The sequence below is a fragment of the Macrotis lagotis genome, chromosome 5 (assembly GCF_037893015.1).
Source record: "Macrotis lagotis isolate mMagLag1 chromosome 5, bilby.v1.9.chrom.fasta, whole genome shotgun sequence".
Classification (NCBI taxonomy): Eukaryota; Metazoa; Chordata; class Mammalia; order Peramelemorphia; family Peramelidae; genus Macrotis; species Macrotis lagotis.
In genome coordinates, this window is record NC_133662.1 from 188,750,896 (window position 1) to 188,763,394 (window position 12,499).

Sequence of the window (12,499 nt, forward strand, 5' to 3'; positions counted from 1 at the left end):
TGAGTTCAAACCCTGTTTTTTGATTCTTAAATGTGTGATCTGGAGGAAAATTACATATAATATCTCTGGGTCTTAGTTCCTTCATCTGTAAAATCATGTGGAAAGACTAGATAAATTATCAGTTCTAAATCAATATTATCTTATCTATCAAATTTTATGAAAGTACATCTCTGTCTTTATCTGTTTATCTTTTCTGTCTGTCTGTCTGTCTCTGTCTTGTCTCTGTCTCTGTCTCTGTTTTTCTCTGTGCCTTCTCTGTCTTTCTCTCTTATGTGTCTATCACATTTTTCTATGTAATATACTCCTGTACAAGTTATATCCTCCTCACTCTTAGTTAAATTTAAAGTTTGGAGTGAGGGGGGAGGAGGAAGTATAGGTTGGTATTCCCAGAATTTAGTTTAGTACATCCAGGGTGTTCAATAATAATTTGTTGAATGAAATTGGATTGGTTAGGGGAATAAAGACATTAACCAAGGGTTGTCAAATACAAAGATATCTCAAATAGGAGGTCCACTATTTCTCATGATTAGCATTTATATGGGTTAAGAATTTGACCAATGGACTGGACACTGCTGAAAATAATTGCTTTTTTTGTTTGTTTTTCTTCTGTTTTTTCCTTTAAAATCATTGGAAAGTTTACACCCAAATCATCAAGGTAATCCAAGGCAAAAGGACTTTTCAATATTTGCCCTAGCTTTAGCTTTGAAGCTACTCTGTGATTTTACCACTAATCAGTCTAAATCACTGATGAATATGGTGTTATGTGGCTAATCACCTCTAGAGTAGACACACTTTTATACTCAAGGGGAGCTCAAACCTGGAAATTATTGCCAGATGGAATTCAGCATGAATAGGCTCACAGAATCAATAGAGTCAATGAATTAGCAGAATATTGACCTCTTTCCAGGTGGACAACATCTGGAAATTGTCTATTTAAAAGGGCAGGTGATGGATCAAGTTGCTGGTAGTAGAACAGGGTGGGTGTTTTCCAGCAGCTGGGAAGTTGCCTGAGCTTGGACTCGCTTCACTATCACAAAATAGTTTTATTGCTGTCTGGAATGCTTAAATAAGCTCTTTGGGCTGAAGGTTGTTGAACATGTAAATGGGTAAAAAGAAAATCTGAATCCTAGGATGGATCTAGGGGAAGGCCCAGGTGTGAAAGTAGGGAGACTTTCTTAGTCTATACCTTATACAAAATCCTTTTAAATAAGAGACAATGAAATCAAATAACCAGCTGCCAAAAGCTACTTTGGATTGGTATAAAAGTGATTTTTTAAAGTTCAAGATGGAATTACAAATCTCCCCAGTATTTGAGCCTGCCCCACTAGCATATCAAATGGAAAATATAATAATTAGGTGATATTCAAGCAGCTGGTATTTTTCTTTCTATTAACAAGACTCTCATCTACATTCAAAAGCAATAAATTAAACAAAGACCTTCTTTCTTAAAGTCTGCAGAAGGAAAGTTTCACTTACACAATATATTCGTTTCCTTAGAGTGCTGTTTGGAAAAGTAGTCTGAAGGGTAATTAGTTGAGATATTGATTACATTGTGTCCTTATGGACAATTGTATGGAATCTGGAGTGAAAAAAATAGAAATTGTAAGATCATTACTTTAACTTCTAAAGAAGTGGAAGAATCTTGACAGATGATGCTTTGACAAGAAAGAATCAATACAATGAAATACTTGGTACAAATGGTATAAATAGCACACTTAAATAACAACTTGGGAATTTATAAACCTATTTTATTGCTACTCAAAATGGAAAAATACTTTCTTAGACTCTGAATTAATGGAGACGCTAGAGGTCATCCAACCTAAAACAAATCTCTGTTCAACAATGCTGACAAATGGTCAACCAGACTTCTCTTGACTTACAGTGATAAGACATTCTTTGCTTTATAAGGGCTCTTGCCACTTTTTGACACTTATAATATTAAGTTTCTCCTTATATTGAACTGATATATGTCTCCTTAGAAATTCCATTCATAGATATTCATCAACTATTGCTATAATCTCCTTGGTTCCAGGACTAGGACCTTTACATTTCAATACATTTACTTGGTGCATGCTTATCAAATGTATTTTTTTCTTTTGTTTTTTGCAAGGTTATGTGGTTAAGTGACTTGCCCAAGGTCACACAACTTAAATAAATATTAAATGTCTGAGGTTAGATCTGAACCCAGGTCCACCAGACTCCAGGGTCAGTGCTCTAGCCATTATGTCACCTAGTTCCCCCGTGTTAAATGCAATTTAACTATTCAGGGGAAGAATCACAAAGCTAAGTGGGAAAATTGAATAGAGTGCTGAACTTGGAGTTAAGATCTGAGTTCAAATCTTGCCTAGGATATTTACTAGCTCTGGAAGAATGAGCAAGTCACTCAATATTTCTTGTTCTCAGCTTTTCCATTTGTAAAATAAAGGAGTTGGAGTCATCCTCCAGGTCTGAATTTATGATCCTATAAATACAGTTGCAAAGGTGACCTGAATCGTAGGGTAGAATTACAGTCTTTACCTTTTTTCTTCAACAAAAATCTTTTAGCAAGTTGCTATACTTTTGATGAGAAGTTCCTTGTGAAGATCTTGACAGAAGCCATATAGCCCAAGTCCCCTTTAATTTTCATGTCTCTCGACCTGCCCCAGTTTCTCTACCTCTCCTTCCCTCATGCTAATCCCTATCCAAGCCTAACCACTTAACCACCTCCCCACCCCTACCCTTGGGGCAAGAAACTTGGATCTCTGACACATTTCTGACTCACACACATTTTTGTAGTTTGGGTTACTTTAGGGGAAAAAAACTCCACCAGACCTTCCTGTCATGAGACTAAAGGTGGAGAATCTTCTTAGGATTCGTCAGCAATAACTGAGGAATTCAATCCCTTTATCTCCTCTCATCCTGAAATACTATGTCCTCTCAACACTGCTTGATAAAGAGGAGAAAGAAGAGGGGGAGAACATAAAAAATATGAGGAAAAATTAAAAAGTAAAAATAAAACATAAATTAAGAACAAAGAGATAAAATAAGGAAGAGACTCAAAAGTGCACTGACTGTAACCAGAGGACTGTAATCAGCCCAAAAAGTTACTTATGGAACATCAGAGACATATAAATATGATGTGATTTTTTTCAGGGTTCTACATCTAATAAAAGGTTGAATTCACATAGGATTCCTAATTAGGATTATAGGAACTTAGATCTAAGGCTAGAAGGAATCTCAGAAGGCATCTAATCCAACTCCTCATTTTAATTTTTTCAAATTTAAATAAAAAGAGAGAGAAAAGAAAAGAAAAAAAAAACATTGCTCTGCACACAAAACATTGAGAATTCAATATAAAGAAACAAATACCCATTTCAAGAAAACTTATATAGTAAATACTACACACTGTATTCAAGGTTATCCATCCTTTCTTTATGTCACTGTAGATTTTTTGTTTTCTGCTGTGCATTTTTTTACTTAATTTTTCCCCTTCTTCCTCTCCTCCGATGAATACTACAATTAAGAGTATACACAAACATATACATATACGTACACTCATATACATGTATATTAATAAACAAATATATATAGCCATAAACATGTGTATATATATATTCATACACATACATGTAAGGCTGTCCACTTATTTCCACTAGTTCTTTGAAGGTGTTTTACATCTTCTTCTATTAGTCCAATTCTTTCTATATTTACCTAAATCCATACACTCATCATTTCCTATAATTTGCCACTGTACTTATACCACATGGCTATTTTAAATAAGTTAAAACAATATTGATTGATATGTCTGATAAATCGTGTAGTTGTCCTACCTTTCTTTTTGGATAAGGCCTATTTTTTGCTTTGGCTTTGTCTGTCATCATAATTACTATGACTGATTTTTTTTACACAATAAATTTTACTCCTGACCTTTATTTTACATTCAGCCTCCTCATTGTTACAGAGAAGGAGCTGAAACCTTGAGAAATTAAAGGACTTATCCAAGGTTACTTGAGAACTGAGCTCCTCTCTTCTGATTTTGGAATCAATGTTCTTTACATTGTACTATAGCTTCAATTGCAGTCAAATGAAATTCTCAAAAATTCACTTTTTCATTCACTTTACATGAACATATGTGTATATACCCAAATATATGTAATACACATAATATGCATGTTTAAACATTTGTATATTTGTACATATGTGTATTTTTCTGACCCTTTTTTGAGAGTTAATATCACAAAATCAAGCCCACATCACTATTATTCCACAAATTATCAGAGTCACAAGGAATAATTTTCAAAATGATCTCTTCTATTTACATTTGATTTTAATAATATTTTTTATTACTTTTAACATTTGCAAATTCAATAGATAACAAATAAAACTGATAAATATTCTAAATTAGTACTTTTGGCAATTTTGAATGGTTGTAATAGCTTTAATTGAACTTTTCTCTTTCTACTATATTTTTTAGAAATGAAAACATTTGGATCATTTGTCAAAAAAGGGGGAAAAACAGAAAACAAATCATTCATATCCAACAATGACATTAAATTTAACCAGATTTAACCAAATATTCCATTTTAGCATCAGTTTTATATACAATATTACAAATCAAACTGAGTCCTAGAATCTTCAGGTTTGCCAAATGGAAATGTAAAAACTATGGATTTTTAACTCTAGAAAGCAGGCAGAGAAGGCATTCTTATCCTTATTTTACTAAAATAAATGAGGGTACTCTATCTTCCAAGGCATAGGATAACCTTAGCATTTATGCCTTCTCATCTAATTCTCAGCCAAATACGTTCGGGTTTTTGTAAATTTTTCCAGTGATTATTCATTTAATATCTTTATATATGTGTTATTGCATTTTTATATATTTGGTTAAATGTTTTCTCATTACATTTTAATCTTTTTTCAAACACTTTTGAATTTTATCTCAATTCAATCCCCCTTCAGGCCTCAACTTTGACCCCCTAATTCAACCTATTTGCTCCTATTGAACTCAGGGTTTGGTTTATTTCATTTTGCATTACCTGTTCGCATTGTTATTCATTTCCTGAAAAGATTTTGTTTCCCAGGTTTAACTGCAAGGAGTAAATTTGGGACACCTACATTTTACAAATGAAAATAAGACACAGAGAGGTTGAACAGTTTCTTTGAGTCTATATAATCCATGACAGGATTTTTGTTTTTATGTTTTGACTTGGAATGGATCTTAGAAGGTTTCTAATTTCCTCATTTCACAAAAAAAAAACAAAAAAAAAAACAGAGAGCAAAAAGACTTACTCAAAGGCAAGCAGGTAGATGGAAGGAAATTTGGGATTTCAATTTGGTTGTCATGGCTGCAAATTGATAAATCATTCCACTGTCCCATGTAGCTCTGTCTTCAAAACTAGCTCAGAATTTTTCTTACAAATTTCAACTCTGAAAAGTTGTAACATTTTCCTGAACATATGCATAGTTCATATCCAAGTTAGTATATGGTCAAGATGGAACCTAAGTTCAGTGGCCCAGAAATTAAATTTTCTGACTCCTAGAACATTCTTTAAACTATGCTACCTTATCTATTCAGCTTTTCATAATTTTGACCAATTCTTTAGTCAGTTCATTAAAAACAATTTAATCAAGTTAATAAATGCATTGAGTAACTCTAAGAGTGTCAGTAGAATTGACTTTGTTGCTTCAATTGGTTTTTTAATACCTGGACTCAAGCTATTTTTTCATTGGTTTTGAGATGTAAGGCTTTTAAGTCTTCATTTTCTTTTAGAAAACATATCAATGTGGTATTTAGGTCCTTGGCACTGACATTTAGATGATCAATTATTTATTTATTTAGTTTCACTGAATCACAGAGCAAATAAGCATCCACAAGACATAGGAAAACTGTGATGTTTGGAGTCATTTGCCCTGAATTTTAATTTAACCAACAACCTTACTGGTTATATGAACAAGACGGGCAGGACATTTAAACTAAGAGACCCAGACACACTCTATGGCTAATTTCCATATTGGAGGAAGTTTCTAGAAGGAGAGTCATAAGTGCAGATCCCCTTCCCCAGGGTAAAAAAAAAAAAAACCTTTAAAAAAATTTATGCACTATCTACCTCATAAGGTTGTTGGATTGAAGGTATTTAGTGAACCTTAAAGTACAATAGCAATGAGTTGTTATTCTTATAACTCTCTTGATGAATTTAACTCAATTCAGCACAATTTTTATTGTGCACCTACTATGGAGAAGACATTGTGCTAGGTGATGATGCAGAGACAGAAATGAAAGTAGTCTCTGCCCTCAGGGTGTTCGTATTCTACTGGATACTGAATATTGATTATAAGCAGGAGGAACAAAAGCAAGAAAGGTATGTATTCTCAGACATTCTTTCCTCTAGCCTACAACACTGACCCCCTTTTGCTACATGACAGGATGACAACTTTTAAGGGAATAAAAGTATTCGATACAGCCGTACTTGAAATTAATGTAGATAACTATATAAAAGGAGATCGCTGGAAGTGTGTAGCAGTGATGTGCTGGGGGATTGTAAAGGCCTTGAGAAGAATAATGCTAAATATCCCATAAGAAATTCATTGGTCTATGGATAGTAACAACACTTCAATTTTAATTGTACCATAAAACTGGACATACTGCTGTAATAATACTTTATGTTCTATAAACCACAGCAAACTCTTGTATAAGCCAAAAAAAAAAAAAAACCTCATGTGGCAAAACAATTTCAGCCTTGAGAGAACCTAGATCCAATCCATACAGAGTACATAATAGATTTCACAAAGAGATTGCAAGAGATGACATTTTTATATGGTGATGCTCTTAGACCAGATCAACACATTCCCTGGTATGGCTGTAAGTATGTTGCAGGTTTTGTCATGGTCTCTAATTATCATCTTACAAGTTGCTATTTTCATTTGATACTGCCCTTGATTGAAACCTGGTAGACAAGTATCATTACATCTCATAATAAAACATGACAAAATGTTTAACTGGTTCTCCAAGGACATGTTCTCTTGGATCAAAAAGGAAACAAAAGGTTGGCCAGTTATCAATGAATACTTTCTTTTGGTTTTGAATTTTCTAAGAATATATAACATTTATATCATGCTTACTATGGGCTAAGTCATTTAAAATTATTATCTCATTTACAACAGAATCACACAACTAATGTCTGAGACCAGATTTGAATTAAGGTCAGGACACTCTATCTACTACATCAGGTATCTGCCCCTTGTCCATGGTAACGACAACTTGTAAGTATCAAAGGTCAAATTTGAACTCAAGTCTTCCTGATTATAGACCCAGGACCCTATCCACTATCTACTCTATCCATTTAGCTGCCTCAGTTTATCTAGATTATCTGTCTACAACTTAGACTAAACCCAATTCATTGAATAATTATCAATTCCTCCATTCCCTTTGTGCTAGATAGATATACCTTTGGAACTGAGAAACTCTGACACTTTTCCAACTGGAAGCAAAAATTCCTTCTACTCAGATTTTTACTAGTTTATAAGGAGTGAAGATCTATCCAGTATCTATTGTGCCTGATAAAGGTTAATTCACTGTGAAACTCCTTGAAACTTCAAAACCATCAGGAGGAGGCATAAATCAGTAAAAAATGGAAAAGCTAGCATCAGAGATAGAAGGATATCACAGGGTTCTAGGTTCAGAGATGAGAGGGAACAAAGTGTCAATTCAATCCAAATCCCTTATTTTACAGATGAGAAATTGAAACAAAAAGAAATTAAATGACTTGACTAAAGTTAATATCTTGTAACCACTCCAGTGTCTTTTCCAAGAAAGTCCCAAAAGGGACTTCAGTTAAACATGACTAAAATGACACAACAACAGTAGTAAGATGGCTCTTAAGTGTCTAAGGTAGATTTTTAATTTAGTTCTTCTGGATTCCAGGTTCAGGACTCTATTTACTACCCCATGTTATTTTTCAACTAGAGTACTTAGAAGTGATTTAATACAAATCTTCACTTTATAGATTATGGTTCTGGGTTCCAGTACTGAGGTTCTTATGGAAGACCACACAGGTAGTAGATAACTGAATCAGGATTCACACTCAAGGACTTTCTATCCAATGACTGAATTCATAAATTCAGATCTAGAAGGCACCTTTAAAATTACCTAGATTTAACTCTTTCATTTAATTCATGTGGCGATTGACTTCCAGAGAAATAAGGATTTGCCAAAAGTCACACTTTAATAAGTTGCAGAATTAAGACTTCATCTCAGTTCCTCTGACATTAGGTTCAATGCTCTGTTCCCTGTACCATACTGCCTTCTAAAATTACAAAGATATTTGATACTTCTAATATAGAAGTGTGTACAAAGAACACTGAATTTGGAGTTGTAAGACTGGGGTTCTGGTGACAACTCAATCACTAAGTCAGTTGCCAATTATAGGTCTCTCATCCTCATTTTTCTTTAAAAGACAGGGGTAGAATATATGATTTATGAGGTTTCTTTTAGTCTTAAAATTCGTTGATTCCATATGTTGTTTAAATCCTGGTCATTCAAATGTGTTCATGTGCATAAACTGTATTTGAATTATTAAGAAACTAAAAGTTATATGCATGAAATGATTTTAATTATGGACATTTTTATGAATGATATATTAAACTATACTTACATGTAAAAATGAAAAGCCTGGATAATTTTTATATACTTTAAAACCTAAAAATCAAGGAATATTCAAATGAGAATGAGAATGAGAACACTATAAATAGAAAAGAGAAGTTAAAAGCTTTTGAAATAAGAGAGTGCCTCCTGGTGTTCTTTATTTAAGTCAACCATTTTGATTTTCCCCAATCAGAATTTATTTGATTTCCAGATAGAAATTACATTTGTATACTTAAGCACTTGAAGGAGTTTTGAAGGGATATAATTTCACTTTAGATTTTTTTAATGCTCTTGTTAATGACTTTGCAGCTTTTAACAATTTATTTTTTTTTTTGAGGTGGAACATGGAAACTACTTTTATCTTTGAGAGACCATTGTGATAGTTTTCCCTGAAGGCCAAAAGGTCTTGACAAGGAGGTCATGTTCTAGTTAGCACAATTCTGAAGATGGTCCGCCTCTAAGTTTAGAGCTTTATCGGATATCAAATCACAAGCCAGGGAGAAGCATGTGGAAATAGAGTTAAGGATATGATCCAGTGGTAGAATGGAAGCTGATCAGTCTTCTAATTCATGCTCCTTGGCTCCTATTCTAATGCCTTTGTGAAAAAATAAACATTTCATTGCTGTCTTCTGTTTTTATATCACAATAATTTCTATATATAACTCTTTCCCTTTACCATCATACAATTCAACTGGATAGCAAAATAAAATAGTTAAACAAAACCAAGGAATTTACAGACCATTTCTGGCAACTTATGAACACTATTTTTCCACAGTCCCCTACATAGCTAAAAGTAGAGAAGAATGTTTTCATTAGCTAATCTCTGGGGACAGTGCTAATTGTCACAATTATTTATAATTCATTTTTCTTGTTGTTGTTGTCAATGTTATTATTTTAATTTTATTTGATTGTGCACTCATATTCATTATTTATATATATATAATAAGCCTACACATATATATATATTATAAATATACTTACACATGGCATATTATGTATTTATATGTGTTATATGTGTTGCATATAACACACATGCATGTGTATGTATATATAGTTCTCATTCAGCATGTCACAAAATACAGTATGTATTCATACAGTATGTCACAAAAATTAGTGTAGCTTGAAACTGGTAAAACAATGTAATAACTAGTACTGGCTGAAGAAAATAAATGATGAAGCACTCCTTTCTCCTTTCAGGAGGTAGGTAGGAGGCTATAATGAAACAATCTTTATAACCCATGTGAAGTGGATTCTGAGATAAACCTTTAATACTTCACTGAGATATTTGAAACACCCTGTACAAATCTTTTGCTTCAAAGTGCTCTCCCATTCCTGTAATTCCTGTAATATATGTCACATATTTACATATAAATATACAAACTTAAATATAGGGGGCAAGAGGCTTTGATAGAGAATAAATGTTCCATCTCTGGTTAAAGTAAAGTATATTTTCTTTGAAATCTCTTTATTTCACCTTTGGTGAAATGTTAACTTCCATTGCTAAGATTTCTCAAACATAAATGTGTGCTTATTGCTTTTATATTGAGGGAGGAGGCATTGTGATATGGCTGAAATTTTTATTGGGATCTCTTAGTTTAGGTAATAACTTGATTCTCATCACTTCTCCACCAAAACAAAAATCTGACTGAATTTGTCTGAAAAAAAGAAAATAAAACAACCACAGTCAGCAATTCAGTAGCAAGAATTTTTAATTAAAATTATTAATAATATACATGAGTATCCTATTATTAAATTGTATTATACTATTTTATTTATTGACTTTATTTCTGACCATAATATCAGAGTAACAATGGTCTTGTTAATTTCAATGTCAAGATTTATTAATTGGGGAAGGGGAAATTACTGTAAATAGAAAAATGTATGTCTGGTAATCATTATTTATAGGTTTCTGAGTAATTGACCCCAAAAGCAGGACTGCTGAGTTTCCAGTAAGTGATGACCATGACACAAGTAAGATTACTCGTCATTTTTCAGGTGGTTGTGGGCAGTTACCTACCCTACTGCAAGTCAATCAAATCTACTGACAGTTCTTATGGCCAGAGTTCAGGCTCTGTTCTTTCCACCACACATTGGTAAGTATGCCCCCACATTGACAAGATCTCCCACTCTGGCCATGCCCACAGAATAAACAGAGCCAAGTGTAGTTATTCATTAGGCCTACCACAGACTAATATGGTGGATTCATAAATAACTCACAGAATTTGAGATGCAAGAATCTTTTGTTTACTTGTTTTTGTCTCTAATGATGGGTTACCTCAGACAGACTGTCAACATGAAAATGTTATGATATGGAATACTAAGCTCCAATACTGCCCTTGTACTAACTTAAGTACATAGTAGATATTAAGGAAGTACCTTCTTATTGAAATAAATTATGAAAATTTGTGAGAGCTTCTTCCTACTTTTCATAAAGAAATTGAAAATGCCAGATAGATCACTAGTAATGGTAAAAAAAAAGAACATAAAAGAAATAACCCTGAGAATAAGGTCTGGAATGGTATTACCTTCCTATTTGTGACTTTTTTAAAAATAAATGAAGGTGATCAAATAGCAACAATATGCTTGGGATGCACCTACATAAACATTTGTACATATATAATATGTTTCTCTATATCCATATATACATAAATATATGCAAATATACACATATATGTATATTCATGTGCAGATAGATATGTTTATATATATATGTATTTGCATATAATAAAGACAACAGGTATGGGTATAAAAGCCTTTCATTTAGGGTAATAATTTTTTATGGTAAACAAAGAGGATTTTAGAAGTAATATTCAATTCAATTCAAGCTTCATTCAGCTTCATACAAGAAGTGCTAAACAGAGGTTGTGAAATGTTTAAAATGAACAATACCCTAACCAGAGATGTTACAGAACATGTAACAGATAGCAGAACAAATGTTCTGTCTCTGGTTAAAGATGGGACAAAGATGGTCAAGATAGCAAAGGGAAGTTTGGAAATCACTAGACAGCAGAGATACCAAGCAGAAGTGACCAAACAGAAGAAATTCTAGGAGGGATAGAAAGAATGATCATGATTCCCTGAAAAGGCAATGAAGTCAGAAGAGAGCAAAAAATATAACCCTTAGCATATAAGCAAAGGAAACAATGTAATCATATCAGAGTTGTTATTTGTCCTGGTCAATAATGTGTCCTCACCACATTTGAGCATGGCATTAATCCTGAATATAAATTCATTGGCCACCTGTGTAGCCTAAAGTGTATTATAAAGTAATTTGCATTTTCTATGTATCCTTATGAAAGAATAGATCACATGTGTCCTTAGAAGGTATATATGTATATACATATCTATATATATATATTTATATAAATAGATATAACATATTATATATAATATATTGTATATATATATGTATATATTTACCCCAAGAATATCTAATTGTTCTAGATGGCACAGTGGAAAGAACATTGAATCTAGAGTCAAAGAGACTCATCTTCCTGAGTTGAAATCTGCCCTCAGACAGTTATAAATTGTGAAATCCTGGGCAAGTCCCTCTTTAACTCCTCTTACCTCAGTTTCTTCCTCTATAAAATGATCTGGAAAAGGAAATTGTAGAACTTCAGTATCTTGCCAAGCAAAGCCCAAATAAGCATGTCAAGCTAACAAGGGTCAGACATGACTGGAAAAAAAAAGACAACTTTTATTTTTAATTAATTTATGCTTGAGTAGCTAATAAAATTACACATTGTGGAAGACTTGGCGATTTTGACTTTGCTTCATACTTGATATAGTTTTTCAGAGGATCCCTATGGGAAGGGGAATCCTAATTGTTACTTGAAAATTATTTAAGAACTATTTACTGAACAGAAATGACTAGAGGCA